This window comes from Rhincodon typus, chromosome 16 (genome assembly GCF_021869965.1).
Source record: "Rhincodon typus isolate 14 chromosome 16, sRhiTyp1.1, whole genome shotgun sequence".
Taxonomy (NCBI): domain Eukaryota; kingdom Metazoa; phylum Chordata; class Chondrichthyes; order Orectolobiformes; family Rhincodontidae; genus Rhincodon; species Rhincodon typus.
The window spans coordinates 28,188,940-28,215,257 of record NC_063347.1 but is presented as its reverse complement, the minus strand read 5'-3'; the positions used below and the strand labels follow the sequence as shown (position 1 = coordinate 28,215,257).

At 37.8% G+C, this 26,318-nt stretch overlaps 1 protein-coding gene and 1 long non-coding RNA gene across 4 annotated transcripts in view; one reads left to right on the top strand and one right to left on the bottom strand.

Annotated features, from left to right (window-relative positions):
* Positions 1 to 26,318, top strand: part of LOC109925951 (ERC protein 2) — a 591,163-nt gene that overhangs the window by 508,916 nt on the left and 55,929 nt on the right. The window lies entirely within an intron of this gene.
* On the bottom strand, positions 1,660 to 26,300 carry LOC125485123. Of its 2 annotated transcripts, XR_007263899.1 has the most exons (4): positions 26,071 to 26,300; positions 23,198 to 23,281; positions 2,512 to 2,559; positions 1,660 to 1,763 (listed from the first exon to the last, which is right to left on the bottom strand). It is a non-coding gene; the product is annotated as an uncharacterized LOC125485123 (long non-coding RNA). The 2 variants fall into 2 exon arrangements; XR_007263900.1 differs by lacking the exon at positions 2,512 to 2,559 and having other exon boundaries at positions 1,685 to 1,763.

The following is a 26,318-nucleotide window of genomic DNA, read 5'->3' as shown; positions in this document are numbered from 1 at the left end:
TCCAGTAATGAGAGGACAGAGTCTAGCCTCTCGTCCGTCAGAGGTACAATCGGTGGGGTGGTGGTGGACAGCTCAGGTGGGAACTCTGTTCCCATCAGGCAACAATAGGGCGAGGTATTGATCCAGATTTCAGAGATCGGTTTGCTTGTCTTTGCTCTCTGTAAAAGGGATAAATGGAATCCTCCAGTATGAAGTATTATATGAACATCCAATAAATAAATCCATAAATATTATAAACTCTGAGCTTCAAAATAAATTACAAGGAGTCAAATAAACCCAGTTATGTAAAATGTAAACATAGCCATAACTAAAATTTGAAAGAACCTGCCATTTTAATTGTTAATAGTAACTTACTCATGGAATTGTACTCGCGGTGGAATAAGGACAACCATGTACCCATAGTCATAGGAGCCAGGATAGTGGAATCCGCCAACTACAGTGGGGGAGATGATGGGAAACTGGTTCCTGCACAAGATTTTGTTGGACAATACCTAGTTGTTGTTCTCCAAGATATTAGGTAGGATTTTGATAGGAAAGAGGGAGTGAGGAGTGATCTGGTACCTGATGTGACTTTGCCTCAACAGGATGTTTTGTATGATGCGGCAATGCTTATGTTAGCCCTCATAACCTAAGAAACTGTGCATGGATGTCATGGTATTGAAAAATGCAACTGGTATTTATTATAGTTAAGTATTAAACTATGTTTATTATAATTAAGTACAAACATTACATCTCTCTGACACCGTAAGTGTTAAGTTAATGTTATATTAAAGGAGTGTGCTTTGCTCATGTAATCCCAGAGTAATATGGAGTATAAGGAGGCAATGGCCTAGTGGTATTCTCACTGGACTGTTGAACCAGAGACCCAGGTAATGTTCTGGGGACCCAGGTTTGAATCTCACCACGGCAGATGATGGTATTTGAATTCAATAAAAAAAAGTCTGGAATTAAGAGACCAATGATGACCATGAAACCATTGCTGATTGTTAAAAGAACTCATCTGGTTCACTAATGTCTTTTAAGGAAGGGAACTCCCATCCCCACCTTGTCTGTGGTAGACTCTTAACTGCTGTTTGGGATGGGCAATAAATGTTGGCCCAACCAGTGAGGACCTCAACCCGTGAATGAATTAAAAAAAAGACCTTTATATCCTCCAAAAACATGCTATAACGATGATGATATCATGAGCATATCTCTTACAAGTATGTTGATGACTGTGAAACATGTTGCAACAGTGGGCCTACGGGCAAAAAGGAGAAGGGGTTCTAAAAAGATAGAGCAGAGGTTGGATGAAATGTCCCAAGTATTGCTGGGAAAGGTGGTAGACTGACTTTTTTTTTGACCAGTGCTGAAACTTAGGTGTGGTTGTATCTGGCTAGTGTTGATTAATTTAGGATGCAAATGGTGGAGGTCATGCATAAATCAGTGAGTAACATTATACGGCTTGTTGCAGTATATCAAATATTAAAGAGACAAGATTTTAAATCTAGTTTGAGAATAAGAGGATTTATTTCAGAAGTTTAAATTATCTTTTATATAGTTGCATTAAGAAGTTTCAATCCAATGAAATTTCCTGTGCTGTAAGTTCCTGAGCTCGTATAATGACCCTGGACATAGCAGCTGTGATTTTAAAAAAACACCACTTGATAAACAAGTTCACTGAGTTTTACATATAAATCATAGGTCCTTGGATTTTATTCCGGTGATATTGTGCCTCTGGGAGTCACCAGGCTAATCTGGCATGAAGGTGTTTCTTCACCTGCCTGCAATGCACAACAAACATATTAGCTGTTGGTTACTTTTGGAGTTTATTTATGTTTGACACGGTGAGAGAGGCCTGGAGTTTCTCATCCTTTTGCAGTATTTGCACAACCTTTCCATGCTAATAGCTGCCACACTGAAAAGTTAAATTGGTTTCCATGTCTCTTTATAGAGTAAAGTTCCTCTGAAAGCTTGCCCTTGCCCATTTCAAATGGTAGATGTTATTGAGCAGATGTCATTAACAAATTGGTTACAGGTTCCCATTATACTTGTAGATGAAATTCACGGAGAAGATAATTGTCTTAAAAGTTTTGAAAGCACCTTAGAGACATTGACCCACAGACCATAGAATTGTGACTCAGAGAAACCAGTCCAAGATTTCATTGAATTCGGTAATGGTGGAATATTGAAAACTCGACACGTTAAGCAATAATATAAAATTAATAATGGAAAAAAAATTAGAGTTCTGATATTGTCATTCAGTTACTGTTTGGTGTCAGCGTAGAGTCCACATTTATACACTCCTCAGATTGTTTGAGAGTAGTGAAATTACATGTTTTACAGATCCAGACGTGCAATTTTGCTGAAGTTGCTACGAATTTTTACCTATGATACACAATTAAAAATAGTCATAGAAATACAGCACTTAAAACAAAATGTAACAGATGATTTCAGGATGGCTGAGTGTAATTAATGTGCACTGGGGCTGTGGCAAAATTAAAATAGGAGATAAACATATCTGACACTTACATGGTAATTGCTTTAGTGAAGCTAAGTTGCAGGATCCTCCAGTGAGAGCTGTTAAGAAAAACATGAATGAATTGTGCTTTTGACAAGCCAGCAAGGTTTAATTGCAGCTTGCACTCTCGTGAGCTCAAGAGTTATGTTCCTTCTGTTTGGGTTACAGAAACAGGTGTTAGTGATATCATCTGTGTGACCTAAGGAAGCAGTGACTTCAGGATTCACTCCCATACTTAGCTTGGTTGATAATTTACCCAGCCATATATCTGCTCTCTGAATCACACTAGACAAGGGAATGAAAGCTTATTCAAGACAACAGTAATGGAGGAAATAAATGAACAGGCAAGGTTATAAGTAAATATGAAAAAAGAGGTAAGGGTGTCATGCTAACAAATAAAGAAATGTCGCAATGAACTTAAGAAGAACTACATTTAGTGCAAAGTTGAAATAACTTGATTTTCCAAAACTACTAAATTTTGTCACAGCTTTAAGCTGGGACTTAGGTGTTTCAGGGCTGAGAATCAATTGTGGTGAAATGACTCAATTTGAGATAAGCATTTGCAGATTAGTACATTTGGAAATATTTATAATTGCTATAAATAAATTAGCCTGTGCTTGGCTGAGAAATGTTACAAGGAAGCAATGCAGGATGTATAATGTAAATGTTAATAAACATATTTGGCAGTGGGCATATTGTAAGGATATATAACAGCAGTAATATGTATTAGAGGGTAATACATATTGAGTATCCATAAACAAACAGACGTTTTACTCAACATGCTGCACTGATGAAAGATACAAAATCTGATGGAAGCTGGAAATATACAACAGCTCAGCCAGGATCTGTAGAGAGGAAAACAGTTCCCAGTTCATGCCAATGACCTTTCATCAGAACTGGAATATCGTACAAATATAACAGGTTTTATGTAAACCCAGATGCAGAAAAAAGTTTTGGGTGGATGGTGGTTTTTGGTGGTGATGGTGGTGGGGGAGGAGGAGAAGAACAAAATAAAGAGACAAATGAAGATCTCTGGAGAGAAAAGAGACAGTTGTTCAAGTTGATCCTTCTTGGAAAGGAAGTGTTAGTGAATTAAATACAATCTCTTTGGAGAAAGAAACAGAGTTAAGGTTATCCATTTCTGGTTGCAGCAATTTCTGTTTGTAGCGCAGATGAATTGGCCCAGTCCTTCTAATATCTGAATAGCTGGTGACTGGACATACTCCACAAGATGCACATCAGGGCCCCTCAGAAATTCCATTGCAGTGACTGTGTGGGAATTGCATGGGAGATTTATGCTTGTGCTGGGCAAGTTATCCTGGTCTCATTGAATTTGCTTTTGATTTTGTCAATATTACATTCTAGGCCTTCATAACAGAAAAGATGATGAAAAATTGCGTTTGTAGCCTTTTGTATTGTTGTTACACAGGTGATTTCTTACATCAATGTAAGGGAAGAATTTGATCTGAAGAATGTGAATATGTAAAAATATGATTGTTGAGTGGACCTTTGAAAATACTTGATGTAAATCAACAAGAAAATAGCTCTGCTTTCCTCCACTTATGTGCATGAGCTTTTGCGGAAAAAAGATCATTTACTGGCAGAAGAGTAGAACACCTGTCTAGCAGATATGATTGTAGAAATTGCAAGACCGTTTAACGGTAGCATTCCTTGTGGAAAATTGATAGCATTTTGTGGAGTCCAAATTTAACTCTTCAGATGTTCAAGTCTTGACATTGAACCATGAATGATTGATTGATTGATTTTCTTTTAAAAACGAATTTTCAAAAGGTTAACTATTTGAATTAAAAGCATCATGAAGCAGAAATATCTTTATGAAATCTGGAATGGAGATCAAGAGAATGGCTGGATTATTTCAAGGATTATATTTCAGAAGTATTGTTGGTTTATACAAGTTGGATCCTGATGTATGTAATTTTATTTCAGCTTGGTATAAATGTCGAAGTATGTTAAATAAGTTATGCAAAGTAGGTCACAGCGTTACTGAACTTCAACTTGTTTTTAAAGGGCTATTGGACCAAACTTATTTTGTCAATCATGTAAAACATATGCATTTTGTTCAACCTTACATATTTTAATTAAATAATTAAACAGCATTTATATTTATACATAAATATATAAATGCAGATTTTTAAGAGTTATTTCATTTGCTCTTTCAGAGAGTTATCAATGTTTGAGGCTGATAGTATGGGTTTATGAAACCAGAATTCAATATTCACCAAATATCTAATACCAGTAAGGTATAATAAGTTTTAAAAAATGATTAGGGTAGGATAAAATATTTTGGATAGGCACGTAAAAGAGGATACTGTCTCTTTAAAAGAATTCCATGGTTAAGTAGGGTAGAGGTGAACTTTAGTCTGAAAATTGTAATCCTGATTTTGCTGACATAATGTTTCCTTTATAAAAGCTGAGGTTTTTAATATTGAGCAGTAAAACCATCATTATCAGATTGTACATGGAATCCAGTGTGGTTGTTAATCAAACCCATTTCAGCATCTGGTAAAACTTAGTTGGTATGGACTTGTTACAATTAGAGGTTTGCCATGTCAAAGACATCATTCACTCATTGCAACGACCCATGTTGTGCTGAACAAACACATGAGTTTTTAATACAAAACAATAGTCTGACAAAGTCTTTCCCAGCACATTTGAAGGAAGGTAGTAGCCTGAGGCAAATCTGGCCTTAAGTCATGTTTTTATGATTCTGCTTATTTGAAACTCTGGCCCACTATTGAGTAAAATTAAATATGCAAACAATTCTTTCAAATGGGACTATTTTGTAATGACTGTGTAAGCACATAGCATCAGTCCAACTTTAAGTTAAAATAAACACATAAACAGTAACTTCATGGTAACCTGTAAAAAGTACAGATTGACTACAGAACAAAATGTATTTGTGAATATAAAAAAATTAATTCATGGCAGTTAGATTTCACAAACAGCTCAAATTTGTTAAAAACCATTTGAATATTAACAATTCTGTTGAATGTCATTGATTAGTTTTAGTTAAACTGGAGTGAATAATAACTGCAGACTCTTCTAAGACTAGCCTTAATGTAATACCAAAAACTATTATTATATTTACAAAAGGAAGCAGTTATTTTCTTGTGTGTTTATTCAAATATAATTTGAATAATATAAAACATTCCAGAGTTTGCGGAACTGAATTTTATTAATTGCGTTGATGTCATAAATACAGTGCTGAATAATGCAGCTACCAGTCTGGCAGTAATAAGAGGAAATGATATGAATAACTTAGAAGCAGTGATCTGTGCAAGCAGCATCAGTTATTTTTCTAATTGTGTCATTACTGTCTTCTATGATGGATTTAAGAAAATGTCACTGCATTTAAAGTGAGTGTTTGCTCTGTAAATAGTGACGTCACTTCAAAATCATTTACCTTCTTAACAGTACTATGAGTGCTATGTCACTTCCTATATCTAATTTGATTATAATAGTTTCTGAATTCCTTCTCCATTATTGCTCAATTGCCCTGTTCCATGGAATTCTGGATGACTGTGTTCATTCTGCACTGTTTTTCCTCCCATAAATTATTGGATACATGCAAAGTTTCCAGTGCTGTATATGGGTCTGCAACAAAGGTCAATCTTAATTGAGTGTAGTAAGCACCATCTACTGTAAGGATGTCACCAGGATTTGATCAGAGAGTAAAGAAACAACTTGGAAATAGGTTTGGGGTTGTGGTGCTAGCAGCAGCCTCTGTAGTAATGTAGGTCATGTAATGTGTAAACAGTTACAGTAATATAGTAAACTTCATACTATTTACTCAACAAGACTCTTCGAGTTAGACCAGAGAGACAGATATCCTAATCCACTTCAAGCATGAAGTAACGGTGACAATGGTGGATCGCTGCCACAACATTGTGAGCTGCAGTGAACAACACTGTTTCCAGTAAGATTTTTTCATTTTCATAGAACCTCTACAGCATGGAAACAGGCCCTTTGGCCCAACAAATCCACACCAACCCTTAGAGCATCCCACCCAGACCCATCCCCCTCTACAACTTCCCTAATCTAGGCATCCCTGAATACTACAGGCATTTTTATTTAGCATGGCCAATCCACCTAGCCTGCACATCTTTGTACTGTGTGAGGAAACCAGAACACCCAGAGGAAACCCATGCAGACGTGTGGAGAATGTGCAAACTCCACACAGATAGTCGCCCGAGGGTGGAATCGAACCCGGGACCCTCGCGCTGTGAGGCAGCAGTGCTAACCACTGAGCCACCATGCCGCTCCACAATATTCAAGAAGTTGAAGAAATAAATTTACCTATGTCAACACAAATCTATAGATAAATTGAGAACCAAGTTTTGCTGACCCAAGTGAAAGTTTGATGTATCCAATTGCATGGAATACTCCACTAAGAATAGAGGAAACATTGACAGCTGTTAGGAGTAGATGTGCATCACCTAAGTCCTCTGTGAAATAAGTACAAGATGTCAAAACACAAGTGAGCACTGCGTGCCTCAGACAGACCAAGTCAACAGCTGAAGAAATTGCCCTTCTTCCCTATTCAAAGAAAAAATGTTTGGGGAGAATTCTGAACTTTTTTTTGTTTGGGGGAGATGATGTCCTAAATGTAAATTAGAAAATAATTATGATGGAAAGAAGACATGAAGGTTGTAGAGGGGGCAGTATGTTTTATATAGGTCTGAAAGAATTGAGACTTGACTGAGTACTTAGGGCGGTTAGCCTTGCATTATTAAGAAGGTTAGAGCAGGCTGCTTAGAAAACCATAATGTGATCAGGTAGACCAGCATGACTTTGTGAAAGAGAAATCAAGTTTAATTAATGGATGCCAGGAGGATGTTTCCTTATGTGGGGAGAGGAGAATTAGGGGACATAGCTTAAGAATAAGAAGTTTCCCTTTAACTTCAAATATGGAAGATTATTTTCCTCTGAGGGTTATTGGAGTGTGAAATTCTCTCCCCAGAAGGCGGAGGTCATGTCTTTAAATTTATTCAAGACTGAGTTATCAGTTTTTGATCACATCATGATCCAGCTGATGGTACTGTTAAATTTGTCAGATCCCGGAATGAAAGTTGGCTTGTTCGATCATTTAAAAGCAATTTTTGTTGATTTAGAGGCCATTCACTAAAAAATAGCCACTCAAAGCTACCAAGTTTCTCTCTCAACAAAACCAGTTTATTTTACAAAAGAGAAAAGCAAACAAACCAAGGACATTTTCGAACTAACTTAAGACACGCAACAAAACAGAGTTTTCACCCTATTTCTCAAAGTTATAGATTTACAGAAAATCGGGTTCCACGAAATTACCCACAGTTAAAGTTCTACTTAACTTATTCTGTCCATTTCTTTCCTGTGAGCTGTGAAGTCGTCTTACATGAATATGCTCAAAATGGAAAGCTTAAACTTTCTCTAATTAGAAGTTAGCTTGCACATTCTTGGTTTCATATTCACTAACCTTAGTATCTGAAACTAGTCGTTTATTTAAAATAATCAAATCAGCAAACCAGTGATTGTCAATTTGATTCATTCTACAAAATACCATAAAACAGTTGGAGGCAATGGATACTGCAAATGTTATGGGCCCTAACAACATTCCAGCAGTAGTATTGAACACTTGTGCTCAAGGGTCTAGGCCCGAAACGTCAGCCTTCCTGCTGCTCTGATGCTGCTTGGCCTGCTGTGTTCATCCAGCTCTACACCTTGTTATCTCGGATTCTCCAGCATCGGCAGTTCCTACTATCTCTGCTCCAGAACTTGTTGCACCCTGAGCCAGTTATTCCACTATGTGTAGAGCACTGGCATCTACTGCTAAAGTAGAAAGTTACTTTGGTATGTTCTGTATGAGCAAAGCAGGACAAGTCCGACTCGGCCTGTTACCGCCACATCAGTCTACTCTCGATCGTCAGTAAGGCGATGGAAAGTATCACCGACAGTGCCATCAAGCAGCACCTGCTCAGCAATAACCTGCTCAGAGATGCTCAGTTTAGGTTCTGCCGTGGCTACTCAGCTCCTGACCTCATTACAGCCTTGGTTCAAATATGGACAAAAGAGCTGAATTCCAGAGGTGAGGTGAAAGGCATCAAGGAGCCCTAGTAAAACTGGCAACATTGGGAATTGGGGCAAATTTTCCGCTGGTTAGAGTCATACCTGACACATAGGAGGATGATTGTAGTTGTTGGAGGCCAGTCTTCTCATCTCCAGAACATTTCTACAGGAGTTTCTCAGAATATGGTCCTAAGCCCAAACATCTCCAAATGCTTCATCGACAACTTACCCCCATCAGCAGGTCAGAAGTGGGGATATTCGCCAATGATTGCAAAATGTTCAGCACCGTTCGCAACTCCTCAGATACTGAAGCACAGTCTGTATTCAAAGGCAGTAAGAGCTGGACAATATCCAGGCTTGGTCTGACAAGTAGCAACTATCACTCATGCCATATAAATGCCAGCAATGACCATATCCAACAAGAGACAATCTTCCCAATTATCATTCAATGGTGTTATTCTCACTGAAATCTCCCACTGTCAACATTCTGAGGTTACCATAAACCAGAAACCCAACTACACTAACCACATAAATACAGTGGTTACAAGAGCAGATCAGAGCATAGGAATACTTAGGCAACTAACTCACTCCCTGACTCCCCAAAGCTTGTCCATAAGTCAGGAGTGTGTTGGAGTACTCCCCACTTGCCTGGACGAGTGCAGCTCCAACAACACTCAAGAAGCTTGACACCATCCAGGACACACATACCTGCATGATTAGCACTGCATCCACTCACTCCATCATAGATGCTCAGTAGCAGCAGTGTGTGCAAGGTGCACTGAAGAACTTTGCTGAAGATCCTTATTCTTAGACAGCACTTGCCAAACCCACGGCCACTTCCGTCTCGAGGACAAGGGCAGCAGATAGATGGAAACACCAGCACCTGCAAGTTCTCCTCCGAGCCACTCACCATCCTGATTTGGAAATATATTGCCATTTCTTCACTGTCACTGAATTAAAATCCTGTAGTTCCCTCCCCAAGAGCATTGTGGGTCTACTTTTGGTATATGGATTATGGCAGTTCAAGAATGCAGCTCACCACTACCTTCTCAAGGCCAACTAGGGATGAACAACAAATGCTGGCCCAATCAGCAAAGCCCACATCCAACTCGTGAATTTGAAAGTAACTCATCTGGCTGCCATGTGATCTAGGACAGGGACCAATGTAATAATGATTAAATTTTGCCTTGTGAATATAGAATGTATGGTTGATTTCAATTATCTTTGGTACGTTTTGTAAACTATTTCAAATTGCAATCAGTGTAATATTTGGGATCAAATTATGAATGAAAGAAATGAAGGCCACATAACTGCTTTTATTTCCACAACTAATGTACCTGAAATCAACCATCAATATCTACATTTATAGGATAATATGCTTTTATTCATTAGGATTGTAGATTGTCGGAATTAATACATTAGATGTTATTTTCTCCCATAGTTAATGTCACCCAGACCTCAGCTTGAAAAACTTTAAAATGGGAGTTCCAACAGTAGCAATGTTTATCTTGAGTTTATTGCGAAAGAAGTTACCTGTAACACATAGGTTTGTAAATAAAAGAAAATTTCTGGAGCCTTTTTCTATCCTGTCTGTTGTCTTATATGCAAACTTATTTGTGTCTAGATTTTGTGGTAGGACATAGTCCATGGGAGAAATGCATCATAATAATGAAACATAGAACTGTGGATGCTGGAGATCCGAAACAAACATAAACAGAAATTTCTGAAGAAACTCAGAAGCTCTGGTAGTATCTGTGATGAAAGAACAGTAAGCAGTTCAAGGGTCACTGTACTTGAAACTTTGCTTTTAGAATCAATTGGCTTTATTTGAGCATTTCTGCTACTACACAGTTAAATTTTCAGAGTTAATCAATAAAATGGGGAATGGGCATGGAATGCTCATGAGATGTATTAAATTGACATTCAGGATTTCATTATAGTGTAATATCTGATTGAGCCCAAATCTTTACACTGCCCACTAATGGGCACACGGTGAACAGATGATTTTAAAAAAATTACAGTGCATGCTGTGTTACAAACTATTTTGTATCCTCTGCCATTTTAACTACAAATCACAGAAATGTTGCCCATTGTCCAACCTACAACAGTAAAGCCTGTTGGGACAGCTCTTAGCTACAGAAGCATTAATTGGACATTTGCCTGCCGATTGGATTCCTGGCTTTGAGATCACTTTTATTTCCTTTTGTTTTAATAAGATGTCTTGCTGTCAATAAGCCTTATCACCTAATTTATTGTATTATTGTGGGAGCACTGGCGGGAGGGAAAGGAACTTCAGCAACCAGCTCAGGAGCAGCTAGCATCTGTCAGTATTCTTTGGAGCGGATTCTACCAGTTCAGTGCGTGTGCAAAAACACATTCTGTTCTGAAGGGCAGCACATCAGAGAACTGCTCAGATCTCTGCAGCCTGCTGCTCCAGGGCTTTCTGCTGGCTGGGCTAGACACTATGCTTTGCCAGTGACTGTGAAGGTTTTAGTTATTAGCTTCTTTGCCACTAGCTCATTCTAGCCTTCTACATGTGTCATCAGTCATGTCTTATAATCTACAAAGCACAGTTATGTTAAGCAGGCTACAAAATTGTGTTGGCAGGGTGAACCAATACTTTCCCTGGAGATGATGAGGTTTAGGAATAGTTTCATTGACATGCTGCAAATAATAAAGGCCCTTTCAAAGGATAATTGGAAAAAATATTCACATTTAGTAGGAAATAGAGTAAGGACATGTAATCTTCAAGTTCAAAGTAGGCTACTTAAAATCTAGGAAAACATTGTTCATGCAATGGATAAGCATAGAATGATATTGAAGGAGATCATTTGGCCTATTGTTCCTGTGCCAGTTATTCTTTAGAACTTTTCAACTAATTCTGGTCAGTGTTCTGTCCCCATAGCCCTGATTATTTTTTTTCCCCCTTCAGGTATTGGTTTGACCAGTGAAGCAATGCATTTGAGTCATCAAAATCATACTTCCTTATGTCATCTCTGGTTCTTGTGTCAATCACTGTGGACCTGTGTTACCTGATTACTGACCCTTCTGCTATCAGAAACAGTTTCTCCTTCTTTACTCTTGTTAAAATCATTGAATTTGAGCAACTTCTTAAAGTCTCCTCTTAACCTTTTCTGATCCAAGGAGATCAACCCCAGTTTCTTCACATGACTAAAGTCCCTCACCCTGAGTCTATGCTAGTAATATCTCTGTTGCAAACCTTCTTAGTCTCAATATATGCACCTATTTTAAAATTGGGATATTTAATCATGTACAAAATCCACACTACCAGTAGGTTATAGATTCAAAGCAAATGAAGGGACTCAGAAGGGAGCTAGAATTTGGGGAAAAAAGTATTACAGAATGAAGAAAAGGGAGACAATTGTGATTGTAAAGAATCTACTATAATAGATGAAATAGTTGAAAAGCCTTGATGGACTGAATGGCCTGCTATTCGTAGAACCAAGGAACATAAATAAGGAACATCATTTGGCTCTGCTCCATGGCTAATCCTCTATCTTAATGCTTTCTCCTTACACCCTTAATGCCTTTAGTATCTAAATAGGTATCTATCTCTTTCTTGAAAATATTCTGTGACTTGGGCTCCACAGACTTCTGTTGTAGATATTCTCAAAGGTTCACTATCCTTTGAGTGAAGAAACCTTTGCTCATCTCAGTCCTAAATGAGATACGCCATATCCTGAAATTGTGTCCGCTGATTCTAGACTCCTCAGTCAGGAAAAGCGTCCTCCCTCTATCTAGTTTGTCTAATCCTGTTAAAATTGTGTGCATTTCAATAAGATTCCCTCTGATCCTTATAAAAATTAGTGAATACAGGCCCAATTGAACCATTCTCCCCTTGAGGACCATCCCACCATTCCCATTATTATGCTAATGCATCTTTGCTGCACTCCCTATGGGTTCTAGACCAGTGGGTAACACTCTTCTATCTACACTGTCCCAATTAGTTCCAACATGCATTATCTGATTTTAATCAATTTCATTCAAAAATCACAACAACTGTAGCTAAATTATCTCATTTAAAGGTGCGAAAAGAATAGGGTAATAAATAAAATGCTAAAATAAAAAATCCTATTTGAATAGAAACAGCAGTGTATAACTTAGATAGTGAGGGTTTGCAGAACCCTGTGGTACAGAGGGTTCTGAGTATCCTGTCACTTGAATCACAAGAAGTTAGTGTGCAGGTGCAGCAAGTAATTAGGAAGATAAATTGAATGTGCTAGTTAATGGCAACGGGGATGGAATATAAAAGTTGGGAAGTTTTGCTACAGTTGTACATGGTGTTATTGAGACCACACCTGGAGTACTGTGTACAGTTTTGGCCTCCTCTAAGAAAGGACAAGCTTTATTCAATTCATACATGGGATGAAGAAGTGACCTTATGTGGACAATTTGTTTAGATTGGATGTGTGTCTATTGGAATTTCGAACGATCAGAAGTGATCTTATTGAAACATACAAGATTCTGAGGGGACTTAACAGGGTGAATGCTGAGAGGAACTTTGTTTTTCCTTGTGTTAGAAACAAGAACTGGGGTCTCTGTTTAAAAATAAGGGGCTCCTGTTTAAAATGGAAATGAAGAGAAATAATTTATCTGACATTCATTAGTCTGTGGAATTCTCTTCCTCAGAGAGTGGTGAGCAGGGTCAATGAATATTTTTAAGACTGACGTTGACTCCCATGTCAATTACGAATCTAAGGGCACAAAGGATAGCCAGGGAAAGAAAAGTTGAAAACTCAATCGGATTAGCCACAATCTTATCAAATGGCAATGCAGGTTCAAGGGTCTGACTGACTTACTCTTCGACCTAAATCATGGTGTTTATTAGATGCGCTTCCTCTGATGTTATAGTTGAAGTGTACGCTTGCCAGTTTACAACTTTACTGTATAGCTACTTTTGCTGTATTTGAAATGGGAGTCTGTGTCTGAAATAGGAAATGTGCTATTCTTCTTTTTCAAAATTACCAAAAAAAAGTCTCTTTTCTTTTGCGGCATCCATAGACTGAATTATTTTATGTAAGAGTTTACAAACCAACACCAGTAAATTGGTGCAAAGTCAATAGCTGCTATGACTCGTTCTGAACTAGTGCTGTTTTTCTGTTTATATAATCTCTTCCTCCTCAATGTTCTCAACTTCTATTGTACCATTATTGTCAGATACAAAGATTGGTAGAGTTGCAGATAGTGAGGAGGATTGCCAGAGGATACAGTAGGATATAGGACAGTTGAAGGCATGGGGAGAAAATTGGAAGATAGAGTTAAATCTGGACAAATGTGAGGTGACGCATTTTGGAAGGTCAAGTACAGGTGGAAATTATACAGTGAATGGTCGAACCCTTAGGAGTGTTGACATGCAGAGGAATTTGGGTGTGCAGGTCCACAGATCACTGAAGGGGCGCATGGCATGCTTGCCTTCATTGGAACAGGCATTGAGCATGAGGACATACAAACTGTGCTGCAGCTTTATAGAACCTTAGTGAGGCCACATTTGGAATATTGCATACACTTCTGGTCACCACACTATTGAATGATGTGGATGCTTTAGAAAGGGTACAGGAAAGTTTTCCCAGGATGTTACCTGGTATGGGAGATTTTAGCCAAGAAGAAAGATTGGATAGACTGGGACAGCAAGAACTGCAGATGCTGGAGTCGGAGATAACGAAGTGTGGAGCTGGCGGAACACAGCAGGCCAGGAACAGGAAAGCTGATGTTTCAAGTCAGGATACTCCTTCATGATTTCTGAAAAAGAAAGTTTTCACTGGAACGTAGGACTTTGAGGGGTGATCTGATAGAAGTTTATAAGATTGTGAATGGCATGGATAAAGTGGAAAGTATCAGGTCTTTTCTCTGGGGTGGAGGGGTCAATTACTAGGGGCCACAGTTTCAAGGTGTGAGGGTGGGTGGGAGGGGTGCAAAGTTTAAAAGAGATGTGCAAGGCAAGTCTTTCACATAAAGGGTGATGAGAGCCTAGAATGCATTGCCAGAAGAGGTGGTGGAAGCAGGCATAACAGCAGCATTCAAGAAGCACCTGGATAAATTCATGAATAGGAAGAGAATAGAGAGATACGGATCCTTTAAGTGAAGAGAGTTTTGGTATGGAAAGGCAAAATGGGTCGGTGCAGCCTTGGAGGGGCATAGAGCCTGTTCCTGTGCTGTATTGTCCTTTGTTCTTTGTTCAGCATTTCGGACATCACTTAATTTTTATTGTTGTATATACTTTGTTTGCATTCTTTCAGTGTGTCACATTCTTGTTTTGTATTCTCTCACTGCTTTTATAATGGAAACTTCCACTGTTTTTTTCAGTTACCAGATTAAAATTATGGAACTCCATCCGAACAGCATTAATAGTGTACCTAGGTATGCAACAAGGTCTGCAACAGTTCAAAAAGGCAGCTCACCACCACCTTCTCCAAGGCAATTTGGGATGGGCAATAGATTCTTCGCAGTAATGCCCATGAACAAATAAACAAAAATAAACTTGAGATGCTGCAATATATTTTTCCACTGGTGTGCTCCGGAACAAATCCATTTTTTTTGTGTTTCCCAGCTTCTGAGCATGTACTGCAGCAAATGTATTCTAAATGTAATAAACAGTACATTTTTAAGGTGCCCTAAATTTGGTCAAAATATTACATAATAGGAACATAATATAATAAATTAACTAGTGCCTAATTTCAAGATATTTAAAGCCACTGAACATTGTTGCCTGAAAGGGAGAGGCTATGTTAAACATATTTCCCCTGCAGCAAACAAATAATACAAATAAAATACATTTCACAATATCATCTTCCTATCATAACTGACATGATCAGAATGCTCTTAGCAATGGTAAGGTAAGTATGTGAATAAATATTTGATGTTCAGAATGCACATCACCAGTTATAACACACCAGTATATCTAAAGGGTTTTTTTTTGTAACTAATTCACTTGTAGTTTGTGTGCTTAAAAATAGCAACATATTACCGTTGAAAAAATAGGAAGCACATGCATTAAATATATGGTAAATAGATTAAAAGCGTAAGTAGCATAATTACTAAGGACATTTAAAAACAAACCAATGCATAAGTAATTAGCAGAACCTGTCAATAAAAGTAAAAGAGACCTCTGTTAGTCATCAAGCGCAGGAGCAGTTGGTCAATGGGATAGTTTTGGATGGGAAACTTCCAGCAGTATTTTTGGATGAGTTAAAGTTCGCATAATATGAACAAACGGAGCTTGACAAGGAGAGATTTGGCAGTGTGGTGTCTGGAAATGCCAAAAGCATGTCAAGAGGTTCAGCAGAAAAAATGCAGAAGTAAAAGCAAAAATGGGTGATGTAGGGCTTGAATTAAGTTGTTTCTATAATGGAGAAGAAACACAGCTCTGGTTTGAATATAGTCTGATTTTAAAGGTCAGTGTTTGGGATAGAAATGCAGTACTGTACCAGTGTGATTCCTGATACAACATAATTTTGTGACCTCCACATTGAGCACTGACGTCTTGGGGCCAGTTTCAATAAGGACACCGTACTAGCCTAACTGTTGTTCTGTGAGATTGTAACCTGGTGTCGTTGTGGAGCTGAGATGGAGTATTGAAGAACTGCATAGAAGCGCAGCTACTGACAGAGACACGCGAGAATGTTCAGAGCTATAAAGACATCAAAAAGGAACAAAGAAGAAAGACAGCTGAAACACTGGGTAAGTCACAACACTTGTCAACACTGGTCGAAATAAAAAATCTTATGAAACAACTGGCAGTTTTCCATGCACACTGGCAAAATTATGAAATTGCAGAAGAGCTATGTGAAAAAAGAGCAACTGCAAGTAGCTACACACTTAACATGGAAGGAGAGACTGTTTCAGAGTATATTACTACCTATGTCTCTGAAGAACAGAAAAACTAGGCTGTAGGAATTTCTGAAAGCCCTGAAGGCACACCTTGAAACCCAAATGAATGAATTTTATGAACAGCACATGTTCAATATTAAGGCCCAATGTGAAGAAAAATTTACATTGATGAATATGTGACTACATTAACACAGCTCGCAGAATCTGCAACTTTGTGCAACTAAAAGATAATGTGATTAAAGGTAGGATTATATTAGTCATAGATGACCTGCAGTGAGAGCACATCCAATGGGAGAGGAGAGATTTACTCTTGAGAAAGTGATCAACAAGTTCAGAAGCACTAAAGATGTAAATCAACAAAAAGAGCATAGTCATGGAAGAACAGACCAAGCTTTGCATTAGGCTACAAGAGCAAAACAATCACAAAGGGCAGGCTGAAAAGTACTGCAGAGAACATCACAAAAATGGGAAGTGAAGAGCATTAGCCCCAAAGCAGTAACCAATAGATAGAAATGCAGTGTAATGTTTTGTTGGATTCATCAGCTATTTAGTAAAATTATACTAATTTATTACCAAGGGCATGTGGTCACATTGGAGCACCAAACAAGAAACAGCATTCAAGCAACTAGCATTGGCAGCAATAATGCTGAATATACCATTGCTGTCTAGAGAAAAAACATCACCTCGATGAACAGCTAACAGCAATGCAAACCTGTTCACATTAAGAAATTGGCACAATTAAATGTAGTGTGTGCAATGCATGTGCAGAGACTGACTATAATGAATTGCTATGCATGAGAACATTTATATGAATAATGCACAACTTGGGTAAATCAACGTGGAGATTATAAATTCATAGAATTCGTTTTTGCTTTTTGTACAAAATGGGGAATGTTGGGATAAAAATGCAGTACTGTATTAAAGTGTCTTCTAGCTTGACATAGTCATGTGGCCTCTAATGTTTGACACTGACTTGGGGTATCCATCTTGCAGGCACTTTCAATAAGGAGACATGTACAGGCCGGAATGTTGTCCTGTCATTCCATAATAGCCAAAGCCTGGAAAAAAAACTGGCAGCTGCCTGAAAATTCTGAATTTCTGAATATTGCATCATATGGACAATCTCTTACCAGGCTCCTACATGGCTCTAGAAAAAGCACAAATGTTGATTCATGCAAAGTCCTTCCTGAAACCCCACTGACCATTGTATGCCTCAGAAAGATCAGTTTTACGCATATCTTAAAATTTGTTATCATAATCTACACTCTAGATTTTAAAGTTAAAAAGAACAACATCTAGTAATATTGCAATCAGAATCTTAACCAAAAACTATCCACTGGTTGCAGTCATACAAAGAAAGATGATAGTTAGAGGTCAATCATTTCAGCCCCAGGGTATCACTTCTGGGGTTCTTCAGAGCACTGTTGTAGGCCCAGCCTCTTTTAGGTGGTTCATCAAAAACCTCCTTCCAACTTCAGTTCAGAAGTAGGGGTGTTCACTCAGGATTACGCAGTTTGCATTAACGTTTGCAAATCCTCAGATGCTGAAGCAATTTCTGCCTGCATGCAGTAAGAGCTGAACTATATTGAGGTCTCGGCTGATAGGTGACCAGGCATATTTTGCAGGCAATGACCATCTCCAGCAAGAGAGAATCCAACCATCTCCTCTTGACATTCAAACGCATTACCATTGTTAATCCTGAACGTCAACATCTGGGAGTGGAGGTTACCATTGACTAGAAATTGAACTGGACCGACCGTTATCATGCTCTTAAGCTTTCCCGTGAGATTGATGAGGATTTTCTTCCACTTTGGAATTATGGGTCCTCGAGTGACTAAGTGCGAACCCTGCCATAATTGACTCAGATGGTGTTCGAAGAGATTGTCAGGTGGACTGCTCATGTTCATGCATGCTCCTTCTGCTTTTTGTGCTCATCATCAACCTGGGCCTGTTGGATATGCTCAAGGCCGTTAGCACCTTTGCAGATACTTCTCTGGTTTGGCCTTGGGCAAGGTATTCGTATGAGTCAATGGGAATATTGCCTTTTTGGGGAAAGCATTTTGCAACGTTCATGAGGGATCAGGCCAGCCATACAAATAATGACTTCAGAGCAAGTCAGAGACTGAAAATTCTGAAACAAGAGCTTACCAGCTGACTGTCCACCATTTACAAAGCACAAGTCAGAAATATGATGGAATATTCTCCACCTGCCTAGATGTGCGCAGTTCCTGGAACGCTTGGTGCTATTTAAGTCAAAGCAGCCTGCTTATTGGTACCCCGTTCACCACTTTAAACATTCACTTCCTCTGCCATCAGTACATAGTGGCCAGTGTGTATCGTGTACAAGATGCAGCAGCTTGTCAGAGCTCGTTCGGTAGCACTTAACAAATGTACAAACTTTGCCAACTCGAAGAACAAGGGTAGAAAAGGCATGGAAACACCACCACCACCTGCAAGTACTCTCTCAAGTCATTATTTTAACTTGAATCTTTACCACCATATCTTCACTATCATGGGGCCAAAATCCTGAAATTCCTTCGAATTGCACTATGGATCTACCTATACCATATGGACTGCAGTGTTTCAAAAAGATGCTTCACTGCCACCTTCTGAAGGGCATTTAAGGAAGGACAATCAATTCTGGTCATGCTAGCAACTCCCAAGAGCAAAAAAAAGCTCCTGCAAGATATTTTTAAATATTTATGATGATGTGACATGAGAAGGGTGTCAGTGTATTTTGTCTAACTGCATCAAGTGTGGAAAATTTCAGGAACCAATCATAAGACTCTTTTTGGAAAAAATGAGAACAATAAATGCTAGAATTCTGAAATTAAAACTAAAAGTACCAAAAGTGCACATTCTGTCCATCAACATCCTAAAGCCAAAGCAGGTTAACATTTAGTTCAAAATTTTGTCAGCACTGGAAGTAACTTGGTCAGTCCCTTGTAGTGATCTCTTGCAAACCTTCCTGAAGATTTTTAACGGAGGTGTGCATCTAAAAACACTCGGCTAATCAGGCAGCATCTATGGATATGGAAGCACATTGATGTTTCAGATAATTGACCGCTCATCAGAGTGTTATCTCAATAGATGAGTGCACTTAAATTACTTTCATATCCTAGTAACCTAGGTCCACTGTACCAACAAATATTCATATAAGCTGACATAAAATTACTGACTGTAGATGCTTGGATTTAAGTAAAGATCTGCCTACCACCAAAATGTTACAATATAAACTAAATCCACTGTAACGTACTAACTCAAACCATAATGAACTATTTTCCATCTCTTATCTTTCTCAACCAGGCAAGAATTATACTTTGTTCTTGAAGGTAATATAATGGAACAAGAGAGTGCAAAGCAAAAAAAAAAGGCACTTTTAGGTACATGGGATTGACAGAACATACTAAAATACCAGCATTAAGTGCCCATTAAACAGGCCTGTCAAATTCAAGTCCTTTGCTCATCTTTATCTGTCTGTCTCCTATTGCCCATTACCTAATGCACAGAAAACCCTTAATAATACTTCTAAAACTGTTGTAAGTATGTCTAATTAATTTCACCATACTTGTGGAAGCATTAGCAGCAGGAAAAAGTAAACTTGGCTAGAATCCATTCCAAGTGATTCAACTGTAAAGGGTCCCTGAATACTAACACCAACCAATACTTCAGAGTGATCAAACAGAGTTGCACTGATTGATGAATGAGCCTCATCAGTTACTGTAGATTAAATGCTGATGTTCAGAGCTTCTCACACACAAATGTTTAATGCAGTCTGGTAATGGATTTAGGAAGAGGTATGACTTTACATTTTTGGAGTGTTAAGATTTCCGTGCCATTGCAAAAATGTGACAGCCAGTTACTGCAATTTTTACCATGCTTTGCTGCAGAGAACCGTAATTATAACTGATTGATGGCTTCCTTTTCTTTACGTGCAATGTGAGATTAAGTCATTTTGCTTGTAGGTTAGTATCAGATTTTTTTTTTTAAGATGTGAATTTTAAATACACACTTGCTTCCAATTGGACATCATTCCTGACAAATGTCTTCAATTATTGCTTTAATTGTGTACAGCATGAATCTGCCATAATGCATTGATTTGGTGTGTTTAATTTAAAATATGTAAATTGATAGGCAACTGGAATGTATAGAAACAACCGTGGATTTGCACTGCTTCTCATTATATGGGTATGTGGTTTAAATTAAGAAGGTGATCAACTCTACTGGAAACTTGCATTACTTTTCAATGGAATTTGGTCTCGGGATGTCAGGAAAAAGTACTGGATCAGAGTATTTTTTTGAACTCCTTCCTTGAATTTTACAATGTTGCTATAATGTTGTTTAGCTTAAGCTTTAATTGTATTGCAAATATTTTTTGTCCATCTAACATCATCAAAAATGTAGATTTTAAAATAATCTCAATTCTTAAAGTCTTTTAAACAAAGTGTCAATTAAAGGCAGAAAGCAAGGAGTTAGAATAGATGTTAAAGTTGATCTGAATAAATAAATAGAAATAAAAAGCTTCTCTGTTTATGATGTGTATTGAAAAAGAATTTCAACCTGAACCATGTAATATATTCTGCCTCCTATTTAAAGGGTCAAAACTAAACCTCCAAAATAAAGTACAAGTACCTATAGCTGTCATATTATTCAAATATACTTAATGTTTTGTCCTGCTAATGTGTCTGGGTAACATAATGCAAAGAAAACACAACTGTAGCTCATCTGTTTTCGTAAGGAATATCATATGGACTAAATTTACTTAACACTTCCTGTTAATTGACCTCAGTCCACGCTTTACACAACTTTAGAAACCTTTTGGAAATAAGTTCCAAACTTAAAATATTTTACACACACACATAATTTGTGAGAATAATTTATTTGATATTTAAAATAATGACTGTAATGCAGATTGTGTAGTCTTACCATTAATGTGTCACCCCTGAGATAAGTGCAAGTTTTTTTCGTTTTGATTGCCTGTTTTACTTAGGAATATTTCCTTCCATATTCCTGCTTGAGATCAATGAGAATCTGTTTTCCACCTGCTGTGCTCAAAACCTCGAGACTGTTCCAAAGCACCTTCACCTTACTGTTTCTGTTTTCCGAGTCTCCTTAAAGTTCCATTCATTTCAACATGTAATCATCCCTCTCTTGCTCTCCAAATTCCTGACCTTCCTTTTTGCTGTTGTACTTTTTGCAAAGTGCAATGCTCCAAGACATTCTTCTGAATCGGTATAGCTATTTCATATGACTTCTCATTTGCTCACACTGACCTTGGATAAAAGTCACACCCTGAAGAAACAGGATTAAAATTATACCAAAGATTTGAACGTTTATATTGTGTTGTTTGTTTCTTTCTTTCTGTTAATCATATGTCTTTTAGCCACTCCATGTTTTCTGAACTTGAGTAGTAAAACAATATTTTGATATCTGTTATGCCACTATTGTGTTGCACACTGGGAATTGTGTGAGAATAGCCAAGGGAGGCAGTCATGCCTTCAGTTTGAAGTGCAGTCCACTCCTTCATGGATTCCCTGAAGGCATGCTCAACATTGCAAATTATCAATGTATGAAATAACAGTGAACTATACTGGTGTGGCCGTGTACTGCTATGTAACACATACAAAACTTTTTCAGCAACGTTGTTTTAATACTATTCCTCATCATAAATATATTCTAAGTGCCTGAGAATAAAGTTCAACTTAGTTATAGTACCAAAATGAGTAAGAACGAATTGCCTGCTTTTATTGGAGTATGATACTTGTCATCATTGGATAAGAAAATCAGGCGAGATACAAATAGGTTGCTAATTTGCTGTTGTCCATAGTATGCTACCACCAAAGTTGAATTTTATTGTTTTTTATCGTGCACCATTGCTTCCTTAATTATAACTCACAATTTTAAAAATGTTTCAAATCTAAGCAATTTTAAACTTGCTTGGTAAATCAATGAGATAAAACTATCTGCAACATTCATTTAAAATTGGGATTTTTTTAAACTGGATTTATTTCAAAATGGGTTGTCATGGAGATTTTTCTGAGGTGATCTTTGTATTTTGATTGAATACTGTTTTTCTGTTACCTTATTGTCATTTCATTGCCTGACATCTCGAGCATGGCAGTTGCAAGAATCATGGTTTTGAAAAGATTCATGTCTATTATCCCTGTACAAGTGAATTGTAGAGTAGCTACACAATTCAAGGGGTCAGATGATATGAAGACTGAAAGAACAAAGCTGGAGGGCAGGCTAAGCACCAAGATTTTGTGTAACAAGCTATCATCACTTGCTATTTTACATAGTACCGTCGCTCCCACTCCACATGGAGGTGTCAGTAGCCATGGTAACAGTCATGACTTGGCTTGACCTGCTGGGTAGTGAAGTCACCATTGTTTACAAAGGCAAGTGCTGGTTTTTTTTTTAAATACCACCTAATGTTCCTGTAGTTATAGACTGTCAGTTGAGAAATGTAAGATATAACTTGACTTGTGTCATTTCACTGTTAGACAATCTCCCCCAAGGAATCTGGAGAAATGGTTACCAGTATAGAAAATCAGGAGGAAAAACAAAGCCAAATGACCTCATGTTACCAACACCCTCACAAGCATCTCTTCCAGAATGCTGCAATCCTAGAATTAACATAATGGTGCAGGCTCTCAGTTCCTATGGAATTCAACATCTAACCGGGATGCCTTTTTAGAAGAGGGTGAACAAAACCAGGGTTTTAAAAAAAGCGTTCTAAAGTGATGCACATGTATACATTAAAATCTAAGATTGTCTGTAGTTTACCTTTTTATGCTGCAGCTTTGGCATGTGAAAGAAGAGAATGATGTCTGGGACTAGTGTGAGCCATACTCCATCCCACTTTGCAACCTAAAAAATAAAAGCTGGAGTAAGCTACTTGGTCCCTTGAACATGTTCCATCATTCAAGCCAATCATGGTTGATCTTTTACGTCAGTGCCACTTCCCCACCATATCCATATTCCTTGATGTCTTTAATAGCTAGAAATTGATGAGTCTTTGTATTAAATATAATGACTGAGCTTCTACAGTCCTCTGGGATAGAGAATTTCAAATATTCACCACCCTGTGAGTGAAGAAATTACTGCTCATTCTCATCCCTTGGTCTAAACCCCTCAATAATGAGAAACCTCCTTCCTGCATCCAGTCTGTTGATACCTGTATCAATTTTGCAGTAGAATACCAATAAAAAAATACTAAATAAGTAATTAGGTAATTTCTTATTCTCTAGAGTTTAGGAAAATGCAGGCTGAATTTCTTTGATCTCTCCTCTTGGACACCCCTCCCCCTAAAGTTAGTTTGCTTAACCTTGTTAAACTGCATTCCCTCTATACTTCTATATGAAGTACATCCTTCATTAAGTAAGGAGACTGATCATAATACTCTGGGTATCATCAAGACTCTGAACAACTGCAGCAAGCCATCTTTACTCCTGTCCTCAAATTCTTTAGCAATAAAGACCAATATATGATTCACCTTCCAATTGCTTTTTGCACCTAAATGTTAGCTTACAGTGGCACATGAACAGGGATACTCTGGTCCCTTTGAACATCAACACTTCCCAATCTCTCACCAATTTAGAAATACTCTGCATTTTTCTCTTTCCTACCAAAGTGATTAACTTCATATTTTTCATTTCATAGTGCATCAGTACAGTTTATGCCCACTCTCGTAGTGTTTTTAAAATCCCATGAAGCCGTTTGAATCTTCCTCACAGCTAACTTTGTGTGATCAGCAGACTTGTAAATCTATATTTGTTCCGTGTATCTAAATCATTGAAGTAGATTATATGTAGCTGGGACACCAGCATTGATTCTTGCAATACCCTATTAGTCACAGCCTATAAACCTGAGGATGGTTTGTTCCTCCTTCTGTTTTCCTTTCACTGATCAATTCTCAATTCCTGCTGGGAGATTTTCCCCAATTCAGTGTTCTCTAATAATGTTTACTATTCACTTGATTGGAACCTTATCAACAACTTTCTGAAAATCCAAATGCACCACATTTACTGGTACACCTTATCTATTCTGCTGCCCAAGTTATCACTTACTGCTGCTTTTAGAGTAACACAGAGGAACATATTACACAAATGGATGATTTTGGAGAGAACTTTCTTTTCTTCTCTTCCCTTTTCTGTAGTTAACTGTTAGACCACACTAATGTCACCTAAAACAGCAGGGTATGATCTGGTGTCGGATATAATTTTTAAGTGCGTGGCCTCTCCAGCGGGGCTGGGGAAATTGAGCAGAACCACAAAAGATTTCATGGAATATTGTGGCTGAGATGGGGCTGCTTGTGGGAAACAACTCCATGCCCTATTGCTCCATGATATTCAATGTTACGACTCTAGTAAACAGTAGTTTTTGTGATTTGTTCCCATTATTTGTTGATTGGTGTACAAGTCGATTCAAGACATTTTATTGTAAGAAAGTTTAATCTGCACACAAAACATTCAAGACTGCTTCCTTGACATGTTTCATTCTTTACATTTAAAAAAATAGTCTAGTTTTGTTCTAGATAAAATTTCGCAGTAACAGTTAAGCTTAAGTTCTGTCAGTGTTGAATTTGCAGGATGTGGTATAAATTTAATTTCCTTGTGACTGTTTGATTTCTTTGGTTTTGACACTGAAATGATACTTGGCAACGTGTTACTAAATCTGCCACAAGGTTTAAAACAGGATGGGGTAGTTATTTTTACTTCTTGCGTGTCTGAGGATAAAAGAACCAAAATCGCTATGGCTTTTTATTAAAAAATAAACTCTTCCTGCTACTTTGTTTTTCACAGCCGCAAACTCTTCCATCCATGCAACTGTGGTATCAAATAAACCAGGCATGCCGTAATTGGCACCAACAACAAAGACACACACACTTGTAGCCTCCAGGCAGTTTAAAATCCAGACTCTTCTTTTCACATCCTCTTAAGCAACAGATGCAATGGTGATTTTTTTTTGTGTTAATATTTTATTTAAACTAATAATTTCAAAATGTGTAAGTGTAGTTTCATCTGCTTTACTTTTATATTTGAAGCATGAACACTCACATTTCAGACCAGTATCACCAAAAAGTATCAATAATGTTCTCCTTTGATGTTATTTATTTTTGCAATGGTACCTTATAAATCTAAACAGACCTAATGCACACATCTATCTGGCTCTTTAACTTTTGCAGTAAGTTCCTGAATTGTGGTTTCTAGGACTGGAAATGAGTCCTGGATCTTTTGTTGGTTGAAGGTGTGTGTTTAGTTAGTAACCATCAAATATTTTGTGGCAGGGTGAACACATCTTTTGTGTAAGATGTGTTAATTATTTTTTTGAAGGAGCAAATAGTCTGTGATCCACTTATAGTTCTTAAAGGGCAATCCATTTGTAGCACTTCTTTTAAAAATAAGATATGCAATTAATAAATCAAAAAATTTACAACCTGACATTTTTAGCTTATGAAAATTGCCATAAAAACTTGGAATAAAAACAGAGAAACCTGGACTTGTTTTAGTTTCAAAAGTTGTAAGAAATGATAGGGCATAGGCCAATTTTGTATTTCATGTGTGATCTCAACTCTATCATTTCAGGCAGGTGAGCAGAAAGCAAGCACACCCCACCAAAGTAGGGAGATTCAAAGTGAAAGCCATCTCCATACTTACCTCCAGAATGAGGTTTTAAGTGATTTGTTGAATATAGCAGATTGTGGAGACACAGGAATTCCACCTTTAAAGAAAGCCATTGTCTTGTCAATTAAGATGAAGATGCCACGGTCAGCTTGCCCATTCTCAGAAGTACTAAATTGTCAAAGCCATGGGCTGAAGCGACCCCCATCGCTGCATCCTGAAATATATCGCTATCCTGACTCGCAGTAACGCCCTGCTGCCCTGACCATTGCCCAACTTTGATG